Below are 12,538 nucleotides of genomic sequence, written 5' to 3'. Positions count from 1 at the left end.
TCTCCATCATCCAGAAACAATCATAGATAAGTTTGTGATAAGAACCAGCAGATTACAAAAAGAGGTAATAGATTAAAAAATTGCCCAGTTTGTTTATGCAACAAATTCTCCTTTCCGTATGACTGAGAACCCACACTTCATTAACATGGTTCAGTCATTAAGAACAGGATACAGTCCACCCAACAGAGCAGATGTCGCAGGCAAATTGCTGGATAAAGTGTATGAAAGAGAACTGAGCTGTGTGTAAAAAGTCTAGAGGGTAAAATTGTTAACCTGAGTCTTGATGGGTGGACCAATGTCCACAATGATCCTGTTGTATGTGGATACTGTGTGACAATAGAAGAAGGGAATGTCTTCCTTACAGAAACAATTGATACATCAGGAAATGCACACAACCAAATACTTACAAGACGTAGCAGTAAAAGCTATAACAAACTATGAAAAAAAATTCAAATGTCCAGTACGCAGCTTGATCACAGACAATGCTGCAAATGTATCCAAGATGGGAAGAAATTATTTAGAAGAGAGTCCCAAGCTAATAGCATACAATTGCTGTGCTCATTTGATGCACCTCCTAGCCAAAGACTTCAGTTTTCCAGAAATAAAGGCTAATGTTTCAGAAGTATTTTGCAATTTCAGCAACAACTACTTTGCAGCAGCTGTTCTGAAAAAAGTGGGACCAACCAGCTAGCTCTCCTACAAGATGCGCAATGGAACTCAGTAGTGAACTGTTTTGAGTACTATATCAAGAACTGGCCTAATCTGATGACAGTTTGTGAACAAAATCATGAAAAAATAGATGGCACTGTCATAGCCAAAGTTCTCAACATTGGGCTTAGGAGAAATGTTGAACACATGCTGAGTGCCCTGAAGCCTACTTCTGTAGCCTTGAACAAAATGCAGGGAAATAACTGCTTTATTGCTGACGCTATTGAAATTTAGAAGGAACTGAGTGAGATCTTAGACAGAGAAATATGCAATGCCAAAGTTAAATTACAAGCATTAAAAAAACAAATGGGACAAGCACTATCTCCAGCTCATTTTCTTGCAAATATTCTCAATACTAGGTACCAGGGTCAAATCTTAATGCTGAAGAAGAGGAGTTGGCTATGACACAGACATCCAGCAATCATCCCTCCATAATGCAAACTGTAATAAACTTCAGAACTAAGGGTGAACCATTCAAGAAATATATGTTTGCTGATGATGTTTTAAAGAAAGTCACACCAGTGAACTGGTGGAAGTCACTTAAGCACTTGGATTCAGAGACTGTTGAAGTGATAATCTCACTTTTAACAGCAGTAGCTTCCTCTGCCCACATAGAAAGAATATTTTCTTCCTTTGAACTAATTCATTCCAAATTTACAGCCCACACAACTCCATTCTAGAGACTATCCAATCAGCAGAGAAGTACACAAAAGTTACAGAAAGAGGGTGGATGTAACAGCAGACAGGAATTTTGTCTAAGATTTACCAATAAGTAGACTTTTGTCCAAACTGTCTCAGCATTACAGGCTTCATTCTATAAAAGACAAACATTAAGAAGATAATGAATCATATGCCACTTCTAGCACCTTAATCTAAAAAATTTGAGATTGTGACAGATTGTCCCAATTGTCTGCTTGACTTTAAAAATAGGTGAAGAAAGAAAGAAGAAAAGGCTGTGATGAAGGGAGGAATTAAACTTTAGAAGGAAAACTATGTTGAGACTACACAGATAATAGCACAGCTGGGCTTACAAATGACAACCTGTTTGGTTGCACATGCAACCATTCCACTCATGAGGAGACCAATGCTAATATAGCAAAACAAGCAGGCTGTCAGACCACTCTGTGGCCCCGACGCTGCAAGCTGCTTTCAACATAGGCAGACCAACGCACCTGTGCAGAGCTGCAGTGAAATCAAGGGGTCAGGCCACCTATAGCTACACACAGGATCAGGGTCTACGTAAGCAGTAGTGAGTGCCAGTGGCTGAAGCACAATAGCCTTGTATACCAGTAACCTGGAATAGAAGCAAACCAAGGCATTCATGGTAATCTGGGAGAAGAGCAGCATGCAGAGGGGAACAAGATGACAACTGGTGTTAAAAAAGCCTTATCATCAGAGAGGAAGAAAACGGCTCTTGTCCCACTAGGTGCTCTCTTATCCTTCAAACACATGCCAACCTGGCTCTGAACAATACTAAGAAAACCTGAGTTTTTCAAGCACCACTGCTAGCACATTCAAGCTGAATGGCAGACTGCAGATACTTTTACCACTATGCTGGACGTCTAGTCTACACTATAGTTTCCAAAACTGGCAGTGCTGATGCTGAACGTTTTTCTCTCTCCATTATCAACACATTTTAAGAGCAAGTGGTTTTCTACCAGCCTGGCACAGAAATGCTAGAGACCATTCTTCAAGGACAGTATTCCCTGGATGGCACTTCAGTGTTCAAATACACACTGAGTGTCAGAAAACTCAATGCAAGATCTGTAGGTAATGAGGATCAAAAGGATTTTTTTAATCCACACATCATGGTATAAACAGTGTTTTAAAGTTACATGCTGAGTCACATATATTTAAGAAAACAATTACATTCTGCTCCTAATTATAATTCTGTATTATTTTCAAAATACAGCAATTTGAAATGACTACCATAAACATTCTCACTAATTAGATTATCCTTGCATAGCTTCATACTACAGTTAAACAAAGTATATCAAAAGGTAGGTCATGCTGTTTCAAATATATGTATGCATTATTATTGATGTTATTTGCACTTGTGGTCAGGAGTAGAACAGGTCTAAAAATCACAGACAAAACATCTCAAAACAGAAACTGACTGAAAATAAAGATTTTTTTTTAAAAGTGAAAAGACATCTTCTAATCAACATTATCTGTCTACAGGCTTTCTGCGTATAATTGGTAATAGAGGAGGGTACTTAAGTGTTTTCCCCAGTTTCTCAAGGTGTGATTACAAACTAGCATTTTTCTTCCAACTTCCCACTGTTTCACTCCCACCAGCACAGCTCTACCAGAGGCACATTAGCAGTAAAGGAAGAGCTAGTACAGACAGGCCACTGATGTTTTAGCCACAGTATTGTCTAATCCTAATTACAGCAAGTCTAGATGAGTTAAGAGGGACCAGTGGCTTCTGGAAAGATATCTGCATAAGCCCACCTAGCCACTACTGCCAGCAGCAGAACTGCAATGGTGAGAAATTTGAAGAAAAATGCTAACGTAAACAAGGCCTTAATCAGAGATCTCCTCCAGAAGAAGAAACAAAAACATTAGTTCTGCTCACTGCTACTTTCTACCAAGCGCAGAGTGCCAAACGCTGAGTTAACAGAACTATCAATTGCCACTGAACCACACAGAATAAGGAGTAAGCAGAGTTCTCCCCGTCCCGCGGAAGAGCACGAAGCTCCTGTCTAACTCACACAGAACTCCAGTCTCAGTGGTTACCACCTCTGGGGCAGCCCAACTCCTTAGAACAGACGTGGGAAACACGCCAAAGTTTAAGGATAAGCACTTGCCCATGTCAACAAAGCAGGGCAACGTAGCGCTCTTCAGCCGTAACTCCTCACCGGGGCGGGGACGCGCTGGAGAAGGGCCCTAGGTCAGCGTCCCTCCCGACACGAGTTTCCTGCACAGGTGCAGAGCTGACACACGCCGGCCTTGCTTGTCACTCGGGAGCCCAGCAAGGTCTCCCCGTCTGCAGCGTGGGAGCCGCAGGAGGCAAAGCGGAGCCTGGGGGTGGGTGGGGTTTCGCAGCGCAGCCTGAGCCCCCGCGCCTCGTCAGAGCCGGAGCGACAAACAAGCGCAGGCACCCAAACCATGCGAACAAAAAGCCGCCCCGGCACCCGGGGACCAGTTCAGCCCCGCGGAGCGCTGCAGGCCCGTCTGCCGGTGCCCTCGTCCCCCAGCCTCTGGGCGCCTCGCTGCCCCCCGCGCACGGCACCCACGGACACGCACCCGCACGGCCCCTGGGCCCTGCCCCACACCCCTCACACACCCGCGGCGCATCTGACCTGCTAGCGGGGCCCTGGCTGTGTCAGCCTGGCGACCTCGGAGCTTAGCTGCCGCCTCTCTCCCGCCGCGGCCCCACACACGCCAGCGACGCGCTCCAGGCTGGGCCAGGCCTGGCCACCCCGCCCTGTGCGCGGAGGGGAGGGTGCAGCTCCCCCGGTGACTCCGCCTCCCTCCCCTAAAGCGACACTGCAGCTCCTGCACCCCTCGAACGTGCCCCCCACCCCCGAGGGACTCGCACGGGCTGCATCCGCCCACCGCCCCGCCTGGAGAGTGTGCGCCCCAGCGCTTCCCCATCACCCAGCGCCTCGCCTCCGGGGGGCACTCCCCAGCGCCCTGCCACCGCCCCTGCACACCCTGGTGTAGGGCTCCCACCCAACCTGACCCAAACCTCGCCGGGGGCGGGGAGGGGAAGGACACCACGCACAGCCCCCTTCAACTATTTCTCACCTGCGCTCTTCCCTGGGTCTGTAGTCCCCACCTCACTCGTCCATCCTGTGCCTACACGACCCAAGCACACAGTTCACCACTTGGGCCCTGCTCCTGGAAACACACACGTGCTTACCTTTGCGATCCTGAGTAGTCCCACTGAAACCGGGATCGGTGGCAGTATGGGAGCCAAGTTGAGCAAGAAGTGGGAAGTACTCCCACGCCACTAGGTAGTAACTACAGGGATTGAGACCAAGCAAGACTGCAAAATCCACCCAACGACAAACACCCTTTTATTCTTCTTCTTGACAATGGCGGGAAAGTGAAGTCACTGCAAAAAGCAATTTACTCTTAAAATAGCAATAAACCTCCCCAGGGTATAAGTCAGTAGGGTTTTGGCATGCAGGTTCTGCCACCTCTGAAATGCACCAATAGGCTATGAATGCACACTGTCATAAGGCTTATTGCTATTAGAGTATGGCTCATTAATTTTGCCTCCTGCTTTCTTAAAATAACCCATCATTCTCTAGAGCAGTTTTGTGCAAAATATTCTTCCACTTTGAAAAATTGTATGTAGTAAATTTGAGAAAACAGGGCAAATATGAAATACTTTTATTCTTTATTTGTTTAATCAAATAGCTACCACTAAGACCAGATACTTAGAATGAGGAATGCTACTAGTGTCTTAATGTCTTACCTAGTGGTAAAAAGCAGTTTTGAAGGCACCAGTTTTGAAGGGTTTGTAGGAGACACCTTAGTGATATCCTTCACAGTTTGTGCACCATGCAACCAAACCCTCTTGTGTGGACACTTAAAAATAAGAGTACCATACAAGAGGGTTGTACTGATTTTACTAACTTGGGCACAAGATTAATGTAGACCAGTAGACCACACCTTCACCACAAAAAGATGTTGGCAAAAGGCCAGCTGTCACAGCCCTTGTAGTCTCCTCAGCATCATATACCAGGTCACAACAAGGTCTATGTTAGTGCAGGCATGCAGTCTCTTTCCCCCACTCTTGCCTCCAAAATATAAGTGAACCTTCCTCATTAAGAACTATTTATTTAAATGCTAGAGGCAAGTTGGTATAAGTCAACACAGATCCATTGAAGTCAGTGGAACTATGCAGATTTACACTGCTGAGGTGTAACTGCCATTTTCGACATACTAGGGTTGACCAGGCTATCAGATAGTTTGATGATTGAAGAGATTTTTCTCAAACCAAGCATGGAAAGCTTCAGCTCAGAATGAGATTCTTCCAGAAACTATGTGCCTGTACACACAGAAGATTATATTGGACTCCATTTAGCTTTCATTACCAGCAAGTACTATTAGTAATTTTACTAATTTCTTTCTTCAGAAAAAAACCCACATGGAACTAAATGTAAGACTGGCAGAATTAAGGCTTAGCAAACCATCAACTGTTGATAATTCTGTGGAAGATTACAGAACTAGGAAACAAGACTGCATACTCCTTTTGTATGTTTCTGAGATGCCATTTTTCATAAGTTATATTCATAAGTTAATGAAGCATTAAACTTGCTTACAAGCAAAACGTAGGAGGGTGAGGTCCAACCCATCTGTTCTTGATGCATTTCTGGCAATAACTCTACAAATATATTTGCAAAAAAAATATTGGGAGTGACTGAATTCTTTAACTTTGGTATAAGAATTTTTCATAACATAAAACTAGATTTGACATTCATCATTTAACATATAGGGAAATCTTCCATTTTGATTAATAGATTTTAAACCCCAAAGGAACCATTTAAGATAATCTGATCTCCTGCATAACCCACGGAACTCATCATCAACCCCATTATGTCTGGTTGAGCCATAGGATGTCTTTTAGAAAGATACAGTTTCAATTTGAAGACTTCAAGTACTGAAGAATTCACTACATCTCTAGATAAAATGTTCCAGTAGTTAATTACTATCACTTAATTTACATCATAGGTCTAGTTTGAATTTGCCTAGCGTCAGCTTCCAACCATAGTTTTCACTATAAGCTTTTCTGACTAAAGATTATATATTATCAGGGCCGGCCCTAGGTTTTTTGCCACCCCAAGGAAAAAATGTTTTGGCTGTCCCCTATCCCAGCCCTGGGCTCTCCCCACCCCACCCCACACACACCCTGCCGCCCCAGCGCTGGGCTTCCCCCCCATCAGTGCCCTCTCCCCACCCCCCTGCCACCCCAGCCCTGGGCTCCCCTCTACCCCTCCACCAGCGCCCCCACACACACCTCCTGCCACCCCAGCCTTGGGCTCTCCCCCACCCATACCTGCACCCTCCTTCCACCGCAGCCCTGGGCCACTGGTAACTTGCTCCCAGGGAGGGTCATTCAGCAGGAATTTTGGATGTGCACAAAAAACAGACAGGATTGGTTCCCATATGGTTACAGAGAGGCAGGAAAGTGGAACAATTTTCAACTTGTGTGATTGGAGGATATCTGGATGCATATTATAAGACTGTCCTACATAAATGAGGAAAAGTTGAGGTGCCTTTATTATTCTTTTGTTCCACTCTTTCTTTCTATGGGGAATTTGCCAATGCAATATCACTGTCTTCCTTTTAAACAAAAAAACAAAAAAAGGCAATGGCTGTTGAAAATAGCAATTCCAGTCCTAATAACCACTGGGAAGCATTTCTTGCTCAATTTTATCCTATTTTTTCTACAGCAAGTTACAGTGGATCAGTATATTTGATTTGGGAGAAATGAAGTAACAGCTGCCCAAACTGAGTTTGAGCACTCCTGAATTTTGAGGTGTTCAAATCTGGAAGGCAGGTGCTGGGTGTGAGAGGGGGAAGGGCAGCTGTGGGCTCTGCAGGGGAGCACGGCAGCATGTATGCAGCAGCGTGTCTGGCGCCATGCGTAGCCAGAGACGCTGGTCTGAGTGGCATGGTAAGGAGGCTGGGGGGTTGGAAAAGGGGTAGGGAGTTCCGGGGGGGCAGTCAAGGGACAGGGAACAGAGGGGGTTGGATGGGGCGGAGGTTCGGGGGGGCAGTCAGGGGCAGGGAGAATGGGTGGTTAGATGGGTCAGGGGTTCGGGGGGGCAGTCAGGGGACAGGCAGTGGTTGGATAGGCATGGGAGTCCCAGGGGTTTGTCAGGGGACAGGTAGGGGGTGGGGTCCTAGGGGGGAAGTTGTGCGGGGGTCTCAGGAGGGGGCAGTTGGGGACAAGGAGAAGGCTTAGATAGGGGCTGGGGTCCCAAGGGGCAGTTAGGGGCAGGGGTCCTGGGAGGGGGCAATCAGAGGACAAGGACCAGTGGTGCTTAGGGGGTGGGGTCCTGGGGGGCAGTTAGGGGCAGGGGTCCCAGGAGGGGGCAATCAGGGGACAAGGACCAGCACTAACCTGTGATGTGGCCAATCCCTGTTCAAATCCTTTCTCCCTCTCAATGGGGGCGGGGAGGACAAAACCAGTGAGTTTTCATGTGGTGGGTGAGTACTCTAACCAGTAGGCTGAAGGTTAGAAGAAAGGTCTTCCTCTTTCCCCCTACAACCTCAGCTGTTTGGAGTGAACTCAACTGAGGGGCCTGATCTGGATGGCAGCCTTTGAGCCATACTTACTGGGTCAGGCACCAACATGTGACTTAGGCACCCAAACAACTATCTTCCCCCATTAGAGATTCACTTTGGGGTTTAGGCAGGAGATAGGTGCCCAGACCCCTAAAGGGAAGCTGCAGTGCACATGCCCAGAGGCAAAAATGTAAACGCCAAGTAAGTCTAGGTGCCTACAGGCAACAGTTGAATGGAAATTTTGTGGATCGCAGTGGTGCCTAAAAATGGGAGTTAGTATATTATTATCTGGATCTAAAATTCTTGACATCACTTTACAAGATTTTCTATGCATGTGGATCATTCTTATATAAAAATGCCCAATGGGAAGGTCAGAGATGAATTGTGTTCATTGCTGGCGTTAATGGATTTAAACTTATGATTTATAACAGTAACATTATTGTTTGAATTCTGACTGCTAGTTATAAAAACCTTCACTGTAAAGACATTTTTTCAAACTGAGTAAGTCATTGCAAAGATGGATGAATGAGTGTTTGCTCGGAAATGGCGCCTGTTTCAAACTGCAATAATGGGAGGGGTTGGGTGGGGGGAATCAAGTCCGCAAGAGTTCAATTTTCAACCTTTGCAGAAAGGGAGAAAAGACTTACCTGATTAAATCTTTTCCTGGGGCTGACTAGCAAGTTGTGATTATGAAAGTGACTCTGACTGCATCAGACTGACATGCAGTAACAGAAGTTGAGAGAACCGTGGCAACACTTTTTTTGCTAAGGGAAAATTTATTGAGCTAGAAATTCTCACCTAGATTTAAATTGTCTTAAGAAGGTTGTTATAAGGGAGATTTCCTTCCAGCTGCACAAAGAGCATCTCTTGACTTAACTAAAGTTATCACCCATGAAAGAAAATACACATGCTTCTCTCTAATTTACTTTTTTGTCGTAAAATCAAATCAAATCAAATCACAACTCGCATCCACAAAGCTATGGAAATACAGCAATTTTCTTTACATTTCTTATATGATGAATTGGGCCAAATTCATCTCAGGTGTAATTTCAAAGGGAGTTGCACCTGGAAAGTCTCTGAACCATTATATTGTCACATGAACGTATAGTATTACATAGTTCTGTTATTTAACAAAACATTATAGACTATCACATTTCTGTGACTATCATGCATCACCACAATGCAACGAGTTTGTCAGTGTCAGTATTTGGTTCTCTCAAAGCTGCTTTGGCACACTGCAGTCAATTGAGAACATAAACACTTTCTAGATATATCTGCACAGTCTGCTAAACCATTTGACAAATCTCTAAAGAATGTATGTGTTTCCTGTTATTTCTTTAGCCCAAATCCTGCAGTTCTTACTCAGGCAAACTCCCAAATGAAGCTAATTTGTGAGTAAGGACAAAGGTCTACAGAATTTAGCCCTTCATCTCTTATTATGCCCTTACCATTAAACTAGGAACAGTATATTTAAAGGTAGCCAGAGGAGGTCTCATTTTATGTTGAATACAATGACATATTATTGCAAAATAGGCATGCTAAGGTGTAAAGAATGATTCATGCAGAGAGCTTACAGAAACACTGAGTAATGAAGAAAATGTATTGTGTATAAGGCAGGAGGAGGGATAGCTGAACTATTTCTGCCAATGAACTTTTATAATATATTAATAAACAATTATATTGAGTAATGGAATGTATTGGTGTCTTAGTTTTTAGTTTCAGTTTCTCAATACCAAAAACAAAAGTGAAAAACTGACAAACATCTGCCTCCAACAAAACCGATGTACTTCCACAAATCTCCTTAAATATTCAAAAACAGCTCTTTGCTGTATATTCAATACTTCACAGCACTTCAAAGATGCAGAGTGCTACATAAGTGCTAAGAATTCAATATGTTTCAGCAATTTTAATAGATTAAGAATAAAGGGATGCTATCAAGTTAAAAATTACATCACTATGGATTTCCTTACTTTGCATTATTGACCTCTTAAATTAAAATAGTCTAAGCTTTGTTCTCAGCCTACCCCTACAGATCTTACCACTCCCACCCCTCAAGTCTTCTTCTCTCCATTATCCTCTTCCTGCCTGACACCCAGCATTGGGTTTGTGCACCCCATCACAAAGTAGCAATGTAAGTCTAGCTCACTGTACCTCTTATAAGGAAGGATTCTTATTTTCTTCATAATTTCTTCTTAACCAAACAATGCCAGTCAGTCACAGCTTTATAGTTTTTTGTCCCTTAATAATGGTGTCTTTTAGGATTCCCCAGCCTTGCTTTTACTGGTAAATTTTAATATTTTTTCCCTGGTAGCTATGACAAATGTAGGGGAGCTCATTGGTGAATACTGAGCTGCACCTCAGAACATGTATAGGATTTCTGAGATGGGGGATTGGAATGTCAAGGGAGAAAAAACAGTTTCAGCACACATCCCTACAGACATAAGCCTTTAATGCTGATAGGATATAAATTCCAAGCAATGGAGCAACCTTCCCAGGGACTTTCTCTTAGATGGCTGGCTAGGAGAAAGAAAGACTTCACACCTAGATCCTGTTACAAAGATGACTGAGCACTAAAGTAATTGAGGTCAGAGAGCACAAGGAAAGTGGAAGGAAAGATGGGATTGAGAATAACTAGCTTCCCTGAAAAGCAAGAGGAGTCAGTGGGACACCCTCTGTGGAAGGAAGACAAAAAAGACTGTGTCCTAATTGCTCCTTGGCTTCCTAAAAGAATATACACTGAGCCTGTTCTGTTCCTCTAACTCAAGAGGGAAGCCCATCTAACTTGTAGTGAAGCATAAAACTAAACGAGACATAACATGCATGTGGGCTGCTTGTTTTGAAATCACTTTCTCTAATGCTTTTTCCCGTTTGCTAATAAATATACTAATTTTAAGAATGATGTTCATCATTGTATAGCATTAGTCTCAGGCTTCTAAAGGGAAGACGGCAGGTGTTCAGTTAAACCTGCACAGAAATAGGTGGTCAACACAGAAGTGACGTTGTGCCCAGATCCTGGTCTAAGAGTGGGAGAATTGAGAAATTCCATGCCAAGACAGGTAAGGGAACAAGTCCAAACACCTGAAGGGTGCTCTCAGAGACCAGAAAGGGGACAGAGGTAAGCCCTGTAACGGTGACCGTACCTTACTCGGTAGCTTTCTGAATTATCCAACATTTGCTTTTCCAAAATCTGCTGCATTTTTGTGAACTCATTCCTTACTATGCTGACTTCAAGCAGTTCACGGTCACTGGCTCCAAGCTTCCATATAGTCTCAATCATGTCTTCCCTATTAGTAAAAAGTAGATCATGGATGTCTTCTTTTCTACTTGCTAGTTCGTAAAGCTGATTTCTATATAATTCTTCAGGAACTTCTGATATGTGTTTTGCTATATTTGCTATTCAGGTAGTAGGGCAGCTAGACTCTTACATTTTCTTTGGTGGTCCATGGTGGCCTGCTGAAGATGAACAGAGTAATTTATTCTTTGATTGAATATTTTCTCCACCAAATTTTTGGCAAGTTATTGCTTACTAGCATTGGAAACAGTGGGCATATACCTCTCACACTCCCTCATCCCTCCTTCCTTTCGGCTCTCTTACGAGGGTGCTGGTTTTGGAAATGTTTTCATAGTCAGTCATAGAATTAAGACCAGAAGGGACCATCAGAGCATAGATTCCAAAGCCAGAAGGGACCCTTGGGATCATCTAGTCTGACCACTTGTCTAACGCAGGCCATAGTGTTTCCGCCCCCCCAAAATCCTAGATTGTATCTTTTAAAATCAAGACTGGATAACTTACTAAAATTGCCATTGATGGAGAATCCATCATAGAAACAGACTAGGTAGTGAGGCATACAAGTAGCTGTAGAAGCACCCTGGGACAAGAAGTTAGGAAACATCACTTTTTAAATATGGAAATTCCTCAAGGGAAACAGGAATCTGAAAGTCTTTTCCCATGGCATTCTTTGAATTGTTTCTTGGTGTATTTGACATGGCTAGAGCAGTTAATGATTATTTAATACTATATACACAATATTACTCATGTTTAAAATCCTCTAAAAGCTATATTTAGGTCATTCTTTTAGTTACTATAATAATCTTAAAGACATTTGCAGTCACCAGCTAATTTGTGTAAGGGACCAACTGTTGCTTCTACGCACTTTGGATTATGATATTGCTAAAGAACATACTTTATATGTTTCAGAGTAGCAGCCGTGTTAGTCTGTGTCCACAAAAACAACAGTATTCTTCCCCTTCTTTTATACTCACATGACTGGTGATCTATTAGATTTATGTCTTCACCCCAGATGATGAAAACAATGTGGTAATATTGCTACCAATGCTGAATACAGAACTAAATTTGCTGGACCAATGAATACCCAGACTTACCCCTCTGTAAATCAGGACTAGCCCCAGTGAAGTCAATAATGATATTTCAGGTTTACTCCAGTGCAAGTGAGAGCAGAATTCTGGAACTGCTGTCTGTTTTGTTAAGGCGCTATAAGAGCACTCTTCAGTTCCCTTTTTTCTTCAGTAGAGAAAAACAACATTAAAAACACCTCTCAGCCACACAGTGGGTCCAAGTAGG

The 12,538-nt window shown here is 43.5% G+C and overlaps 1 protein-coding gene across 5 annotated transcripts in view; it reads right to left on the bottom strand.

The window, feature by feature from the left end:
* The window catches only part of MBNL2 (muscleblind like splicing regulator 2), a 249,726-nt gene that overhangs the window by 165,439 nt on the left and 71,749 nt on the right, over positions 1-12,538 (bottom strand). Inside the window, exon 1 of one of the 5 annotated variants that reach the window (XM_030567614.1) lies at positions 4,462-4,485. The exons of 3 other annotated variants lie outside the window; for them this stretch is intronic. The gene's annotated coding sequence lies outside the window, so the exon portion shown is untranslated. Of the gene's footprint in view, positions 1-4,013; positions 4,173-4,461; positions 4,486-12,538 lie in introns of those variants that run through there. One more of the 5 variants, XM_030567588.1, reaches the window with a different exon arrangement.

Source organism: Gopherus evgoodei, chromosome 1 (genome assembly GCF_007399415.2).
Source record: "Gopherus evgoodei ecotype Sinaloan lineage chromosome 1, rGopEvg1_v1.p, whole genome shotgun sequence".
In the NCBI taxonomy this organism is placed as follows: Eukaryota; Metazoa; Chordata; order Testudines; family Testudinidae; genus Gopherus; species Gopherus evgoodei.
This window is presented reverse-complemented; position numbering and strand designations above follow the sequence as displayed.